Source organism: Oncorhynchus mykiss, chromosome 13, assembly GCF_013265735.2.
Source record: "Oncorhynchus mykiss isolate Arlee chromosome 13, USDA_OmykA_1.1, whole genome shotgun sequence".
In the NCBI taxonomy this organism is placed as follows: domain Eukaryota; kingdom Metazoa; phylum Chordata; class Actinopteri; order Salmoniformes; family Salmonidae; genus Oncorhynchus; species Oncorhynchus mykiss.
Window position 1 is genome coordinate 23,773,016 of NC_048577.1, and position 8,887 is coordinate 23,781,902.

Below are 8,887 nucleotides of genomic sequence, written 5' to 3' on the forward strand. Positions count from 1 at the left end.
CCTCCTTGGGCTCCCTCAGTGACTGACCCCACTGACCAGCTGTTCATCTTTAAATCTCAGGCTTGTGTCATGACACCAACGAAATGGTGTTAACGGCAACTTTCCCCATATACACTACTGTTCCAAAGTTTGGGGTCACTTAGAAATGACATTGTTTGAAAGAAAAGCAAAAATTGTCTATTTTAAAATGACATCAAATTGATCAGAAATAGTGTAGTCATTGTTAATGTTGTAAATGACTTGTAGCTGGAAACAGCTTTTATTAAAAAAATAAAATTAAATTAAAAAATGGAATATCTACATAGGCCCATTATCAGCAACCATCACTCCTTTGTTCCAATGGCACGTTGTGTTAGCTAATCCAAGTTTATCATTTTAAAAGGCTAATTGATCATTAGAAAACCCTTTTTGCAATTATGTTAGCACAGCTGAAAACTGTTGTGCTGGATGAACCAGACTTGTGGAGGTCTCCAATTGTTTTTCTGATAATGTGAAGTGCAAGGCCTTATTTTTATTTGCTAAACAACTTTGATCAGATTTGTTTTTTTTTCAGGAGTCGCACTACATTTCTGCTGATGCCAACTTTTGGAAGTCACAATGGGGCAACGATATTTTGTGTTTGCTTTTTTGAGGATGATGAGTTGCTTGAATCTGTAGAGAAACATATACAGTACTTCATTGGTTTTCCAAATTTCCCGATTCGTTATTATTGATAGGAGGGGACTTTAATATCACTAGATCATTTAACAGATAGATGGCCACCAGGTCGGCGCCAACCAATCAGAATTTTGGTTTAAACTCTTTATGGAAAATGTTTCATCTCACAGATATATGGAGAGAGAGGTTTCCAACAAATCATTCACTTGGAGTAATAAAACAGGTTCCAGATAGTTCAAGAATAGATTTTTGGCTTATCGAAAAGGTATTGATTGTGAGTGTGTTTCTACAAATATTTTTACTACTCCCCTCACAGACCATAGGTGCCATTTACATTGATATCAAAATATTTACCCCTGATACTAACCTTGGTAGAGCATCCTAACTGGAAGCTAAAATATTTACCCCTGATACTAACCTTGGTAGAGCATCCTAACTGGAAGCTAAATAGCTCCTCATTATAGCTGAGTTTGAGGTAAAAAGATCTGCTCTCACATTTTTGGGAAAGAGCTTGTTTAGAAAAATCCTATTGCAAGAACTGGGAGCTCTTTAAATTTGTGGCCAAATAGTGGCCAAATACCTTAGAAAATATGGTAGTAATCTTGCTAAAACCAAAAGAGCTGAGGAGGAAAAGGTGATCATTAAGATAACTTCCTTTCTCAGAGGTCCCCAGCCAGCCTCTCAGGGGAGGAGAGATGGAACTGATTGAGTTACGAAATAAACTGGATAATATACAGTACATAGATTCAATAAACTGGATAATATACAGTACATAGATTCAATAAACTGGATAATATAGAGTACATAGATTCAATAAACTGGATAATATAGAGTACATAGATTCAATAAACTGGATAATATAGAGTACATAGATTCAATAAACTGGATAATATAGAGTACATAGATTCAATAAACTGGATAATATAGAGTACATAGATTCAATAAACTGGATAATATAGAGTACATAGATTCAATAAACTGGATAATATAGAGTACATAGATTAAAAGCAGAAGGAGCTTTTATTAGATCAGGAAAAATGGCTTGAGGAGGGAGAACAGAATTCATCATTGAGAAATGTCACTCTACAAATAACACTATCCATAATTTAAACATTGTGTTATTACAGATTAGCAAAAATGAATCACTAAATACTGTAGCAATTTTTTACAGGAAATTGTATAGCTCTCTCAGGAATCCACAGATATGTTTTTTGACTCACTGAATAATGTTCACTATCAGTGATACAGAATCTAAACAGTGTGATGAACTCATCATAGTTATCGAGTCTATCAAACCTCTAAAGATCAATAAATCCCGAGGTATTGATGGAATTACAGCAGAATTGTACAAATTATTTTCTGAACAAGTAGCTCCCTTCCTATTTGAAGTTTTTTTAGAGAGTATTAAAAACAATGTTCTCCCTCCTACAATGAGTCAGGGGTTAATAACACTGATACCTAAGCCTAAAAAAGAAGTGCTGCTCATCGATAACTGGCGTCCAATCTGTCTTCTTAATAATGACTATAACATATTAGCCTTACTACTAATATAATTAAATAAGTCCTAGATGCAATCATTGATGAAACAGTCTGGCTTTATTAGGAACAGATATATTTCTAACAATATCAGACTAGTATTAGACATACTTAACTACTCAGACCTAATAACCGAGGATAGCTTCATATTATTATTTTTTATTTTTACAAAGTATTTGACATAGTGGAGCATCAGTTCTTCTTCCACTCCCTTGGGAAATTTGGCTTTGTGGATTTATTCTCTAAGGCTATTAAGACTCTCCATACCGTCACACCCTGATCTGTTTCATCTGTCTTGTGCTTGTCTCCACCCCCCTCCAGGTGTCGCCCATTTCCTCATTATCCATTTATGTGTTTTCTGTTTGTCTGTTGCCAGTTAGTCTTGTTAAGCCTACCAGCGTTTTTCCTATACTCCTGTTTTCTCTATAGTCCCTGTTTTCTAGTTTTTCTGGTTTTGACCATTCTGCCTGCCCTGACCCTGATCCTACCTTCTGTTCTGTACCTTTCGGACTCTGCTCTGGATTACTGACCTCTGCCTGCCCTTGACCTGTCGCTTGCTGTAATAAACTCTTGTTACTTCGACCTGTCTGCATCTGGGTCTGATAGTACGAACTGGCCATGACTGACCCAGCAGACTCGGACCAGCTCCGCAACGTCATCACCACCAAGGAGCAACCATTGGAAGACACAAGGAGTCACTTTGAGGTCTTATGGACGGATTCCAGACCTTGGCAGAACGCCATGACTGTGCCTTGAATACATGGCTGGAGCAATTACACAGATTATCTGTGAGGCAGCCGGGCCACAGCTACAGCCTCCCAGCCCCCCCAAAACACTGCAATAAGCAGTGCGTCTCTCCAGGCCATCCCGGCTTCCCGAGAACCCCGCTTACCACCTCCGGAATGCTTGCTGGAGGAACCTGTTGGCCGTTTCTTTCCCAGTGTTCCCTCATCTTCGAGCTGCAGCCCTCGTCCTTCCCCTCAGACCGCTCAAAGTTCTCTCATAATGCTAATGTCCAGGGGGTGGGGCTCTCGCCTGGGCTACGGCGGTGTGGGAACAACAATCTGACGTGTGTTTCAGCCTGGAGGAGTTCATGGCTTAGGTGAAAAGGGTTTTAGATTCTCCATTGTCCAGGAGAGATGCTGCTCGGAAGTTACTCCAGCTTTGCCAAGACTCTCGTAGTGTGGCAGACTGCGGTTTATTTACGCACGTTGGCTGCCGAGAGTGCCTGGAACCCGGAATCCCTGTTCGACACATTTCTTCATGGATTATCGGAGAAGGTTAAGGATGAGCTCGCAGCCCGGAAGGTGCCTATGGATCTCGATTCGCCTTGACCATCCGGATCGATGGGTTGCTACGGGAACGTAGGAGGGAGAGGAGGTCTGATTCTGTTCCCAATCATTCACCCAAGGATCCCACCAACTCTTCAGAGCTAGGCTGCCTCCAGCCAAATGCTTATGCAGACTTAACACCCAGAATTGTCTGTATTGCGGAACTGCCGGTCATTATGTGTCTACCTGTACTTTCAAGAGACCAGCCTCCTCTGTAGGTACGAGTACTCTGGTAGGCCTTAAGGAGAATTTTTCTTCTCCCCTTGCTCGCATCCCTCTCCATGCCATCCAGCTGTGGGGCGACCAGTCTAAGTCTCTTCGGGTTCTCATTGACTCTGGGGCCGATGAGAGTTTCATGGACAACACCCTGGTGTCTGAGCTGGGCATCCCCACTCAGCCCCTCTCCAGTCCCAAGGACGTTAGAGCACTGGATGGGCGTTCTATAGGCAGGGTCACCCATAATACTACTCCTATCCACCTGCGTGTGTCCGGAAACCACAAAGTGTCTCTATACAGTTTATGCTCATCAAGTCTCCTCAGGTTCCTGTGGTATTGGGGTTTTCTTGGCTCCAGTGCCACAATCCCCTTATCAACTGGACTGCTGGTATTATCGTGGGCTGGAACCTGTTCTGCCAGGTCCATTGCCTGAAGTTGGCGCAGCCTGCCCCGGAAGAAGCCTCGGACCTCTCCGCCATTCCTGCGGAGTACCAGGATCTCCATAAGGTTTTCAGCAAGGCCCGGCCCACTTCGCTTTCTCCCCGCATCTACCCTATGACTGCGGGATCAACCTTCTCCCGGGTACTACATCACCCCGGAGACGGCTGTATTCACTGTCGGGTTTGGAGACCAAGACTATGGAGACGTACAGAGGACTCCCTGGCTGCAGGGGGTATCTGTCCTTCTGCCTCCCCCGCCGGCGCAGGGTTCTTATTTGTGGAGAAGGACAAAACCCTGTGCCTGTGCATCGACTACCGGGGCCTCAATGACATCACGGTTAAGAACTTCTACCCGCTACCACTCATTGCCTCTGCTTTCGAGCCACTCCAGGGGGCCACTATCTCTTCTAAGTTAGACCTGCGGAATGCCTACCGCCTGTTACGGATATGGGAAGGTGGAAGACAGCCTTCAACACTGCTAGCGGACACTATGAATACCTGGTGCCGCCAATCGGTTTGTCCAATGCTCCTGCTGTGTTCCAGGCCCTGTTTAATGACCTTCTCTGGGATATGTTGAACCGGTTCGTGTTCATCTACCTCGACGACATCCTCGTCTTTTCCCGCTCGGCTCAAGAACAAGTTCTCCATGTCTGACAAATAATCCAGCATCTCCTGTAGAACCAGCTGTTTGCCAAAGCTGAAAAATGTGAGTTCCATCACTCCACCATCTCCTTCCTTAGATACAACATCTCTGCTGGAATGTGCAGATGCATCCGGGAAAGGTGAGAGCTGTGGTGGATTGGTCCCAACCCACGTCCAGAGTGCAGCTGCAATGTTTTTTTTAGGGTTTGCCAATTTCTATCACTGTTTTATCCGGAGTTACAGCACCGCCATGGCTTCCCCCCTGTCAGCACTCACCTCTCCCAAGTTCCCATTCACGTGGTCCCCAGCTGTTGACCGGGCGTTCCTGGACCTTAAGCACTGCTTCATCACAGCTCCCATATTGATCCATCCGGACCTGTCCCGTCAGTTTGTGGTGGAGGTAGGCTTTTCGGATATCGGAGTGGGGGTCGTTCTGTCCCAGCATTCTGCCCTGGACTTTAAGCTGCATCTCTGCGTCGCCTTCTCCCATTGCCTTAACGCCATGGAGAGGAATTATGATGTGGGAAATCGAGGAGTGGAGACACTGGTTAGAGTGGGTGGAACTTCACATTCATAGTGTTGATGGATCACAAGAACCTGGAATATCTCCGCACCGCCAAGGGTCTCAACTCCAAGGGTCTCATCTCCAGGCAAGCTCGATGGGCCAGGCTATTCACCATGTTCAACTTCACCATCTCCTACCACCCGGGGTCTAAGAATGTTAAGCCGGATGCGCTTTCACGCCTCTATTGCCCCGCTTCTACACCCTCTAACCCCGAGACCATACTTCCTACCTCGTGCCTGGTGGCTACCCGCATCTGGGGGAATAGGGAACCATGTCTGTGGCGCAGGGTTCCCAGACGGCTAACCGGATGTTCCAGATGCTGCCTGCTCCCCTGTCCTGGAATGGGCTCATTCCTCCAGGCTTGCCTGCCACCATGGCTCTTGTCGGACCCTGGCCTTTGTGCGACAACACTTTTGATGGTTCCGGACGTCTCAGCGTTCGTCACCGCCTGCACTGTCTGTGCTCAGAACAAGAATCATCGGCAAGCTTCGGCTGGCCTCCTTCAACCTCTTCCTGTCCCTCATCGTCCCTGGTCACAAATATCCCTGGACTTCATCACTGGTCTCCCTCCGACTGATGGAAACACCACTATCCTCACGGTTGTGGACAGGTTTTCCAAAGCCGCCCATTTCATTCCCTTCCCCAAGCTACCTTCTGTCAAGGAGACGGCCCAGCTCATGGTGCAGCACGTCTTCTGGATCCATGGACTTCCGATGGACATGCTTTCTGACCGTGATTTTCTTTTTTTTGTGTGTTTTTTGTTGTTGAATTTTACCCCTTTTTCTCCCCAATTTCGTGGTATCCAATTGTTAGTAGCTACTATCTTATCTCATCGCTACAACTCCCGTACGGGCTCGGGAGAGACGAAGGTTGAAAGTCATGTGTCCTCCGATACACAACCCAACCAAGCCGCACTGCTTCTTAAAACACAGTGCGCATCCAACCCGGAAGCCAGCCGCACCAATGTTTCGGAGGAAACACCGTGCATCTGGGAACCTTGGTTAGCGCGCACTGCACCCGGCCCGCCACAGGAGTCGCTGGTGCGCGATGAGACAAGGATATCCCTACCGACCAATCCCTCCCTAACCCGGACGACGCTAGGCCAATTGTGCGTCGCCCCACGGACCTCCCGGTCGCGGCCGGTTACGACAGAGCCTGGGCGCGAACCCAGAGTTTCTGCTGGCGCTGCAGTACAGCGCCCTTAACCACTGCGCCACCCGGGAGTCCCCCCGACCGTGGTTCACATCCCAGTTCTGGAAGGTGTTTTGCACATTCATTGGATCGTCGGCCAGCATGTCCTCCAGGTTTCATTCCCCAAATTAACAGCCAGTTTGGAGCGTGCCAATCAGAACCTGGAGACGACTCTTCGGTGCCTCGTCTCGGGCCAACCCCACCACCTGGAGCCAGCAACTCGTGTGGGTGGAGTACGTCCGGAACACCCTTCCCTGCTTGGCCACTGGGCTCTCACCAGTGCTCCTTGGGTTATCAACCCCTGCTCTTCCCGAGGAAGAGGTCAACATACCCTCGGCCCAGATGTTTGTCCGCCGTCGGCGTACCTGGAAGAGAGTTCGGTCTGCTCTTCTCAAGACCACCTCCACGTATCGTCTTGGGCAGAGGGTATGGCTGTCCACTCGGGATCTGCCCCTCTGGGGAGAGTCCCGCAAACGTTCCCAACGTTTTATTGTCCCTTTCCCCATTTCCAAAGTCCTTAGCCCCTCTGCTGTTTGTCTTCTGTTGCCCCTCACCTTCCGTATACATCCCATGTTTCATGTATCAGGGATTAAACCTCTGTCTCCCCCCCCATCTCATCGATAGCCATCCGGCTTACACGGCGGGGTGTCTCCTGAGTGTTCAATCTCGGGGCAGGGGATTGCAGTACCTGGTTGTCTGGGAGGGTTATGGTCCAGAGGAAAGGTGCTGGGTCCCCGCTAGGAACATCCTGGACCCAGCCCTCATCGCTGAATTCCACCGCCGGCACCCCGGTCAACCAGGTATGTGCCCGGGTAGGATGCCAGGTGACGTCCCTGGGGAGGGTGTACTGTCACACCCTGATCTGTTTCACCTGTCTTGTGCTTGTCTCCATCCGCATCCATGTGTCGCCCATTTTGCTCATTATCCCCTGTGCATTTATACCTGTGTTTTCTGTTGTCTGTTGCCAGTTCGTCTCGTCAAGCCCGCACTCCTGTTTTCTCTCTAGTCCCTGTTTGAACCATTCTGCCTGCCCTGATCCTCCCTTCCGTTCTGTACCTTTCAGACACTGCTCTGGATTACTGACCTCTGCCTGCCCCTGACCTGTCACTTGCCCCCTGTTGTAATAAACTCTTGTTACTTTGAACTGTCTGCATCTGGGTCTTATCCTGAGGTCTGATATATACGAATGGTAACAGCTCTGTCAAACTGAAACGTGGCACCACACCTACATTTTGAGTTAAAGAGAGGAATTAGGCAAGGTTGTCTATCTCACTGTATGTTTTTATTAATCACCCAAATACTTTAAATAATAGTCCTGTACAAGGTATTTCCATAGATGATAAAGAAATTATTATAAGCCAGCTGGCTGACAATACAACACTTTTTCTGAAAGATGCTAGTCAGATTCCCATTTCGATTAATGTGATAATCTTTTTCCAAAGCATCTGGTCTATGTCTTAACATTAATAAATGTGGACTCATGGTGGTCAAAGATTGTGTGACAACCTCATATTATGGTATTCCAGTGGAAGAACTTACCTATTTAGGCATAACCATTACTAAGTATCAGAAATCTTATCTTTAAAAGGAAGAGACCTTCAGCCTTGGTTATTAGGAATCTCTAGACATGCTACGCTATCTTTATATCTTGAAGGTAAAATAAGCAAAGAGAGAGACCAGATGCTTTTGAACTTTCTGTGGAGACACTGTACCCATTACATTAGGAAAACCAATGAATACACATTTTCTGGACTTTACTACCTTAAATACTACTTTTAAGATCAATTGGATAAAACAATTCCTAAGAAGACCCACCATGTGGAACTTTAATACTCATGTCGTCTACTTTTGGTGGCCTTAAAAGTTCCAGTGACACTCTCTGCTTTTCATTGCAGGTTTTCTTGTCATGGTCCTTAATTTGTAAGCATAGTTTTTCTCCACACAGATATTATATATGGAATAATCGGGACATATTGTATAAAAATACTTCTTTGTCTTTAGAACATTGGTTCTGAAATAATATCCTGAGCCAACTTGTTAAGGCAAAGTATTTTACTTAAAAGGAATTCTTATCACTTTACAAAATCCCTGTAACACCTGAAGATTTTGCAATTGTTTAAAATGCCATTCCCTCAGGCGTTGCTTTATTATTCAGGAACGTGTCAAGACCTGACCCTCAGAACATACTTACAATTAAGCTTGTTGACTCAACAGTAGGAAAGATTTGTTTTTCTTTTAGTCCAATGGAGCTATATGAGCCTTGTTTCAACAGGATGTTGTATCTTGTATCAACAGGATATGTTGTACCT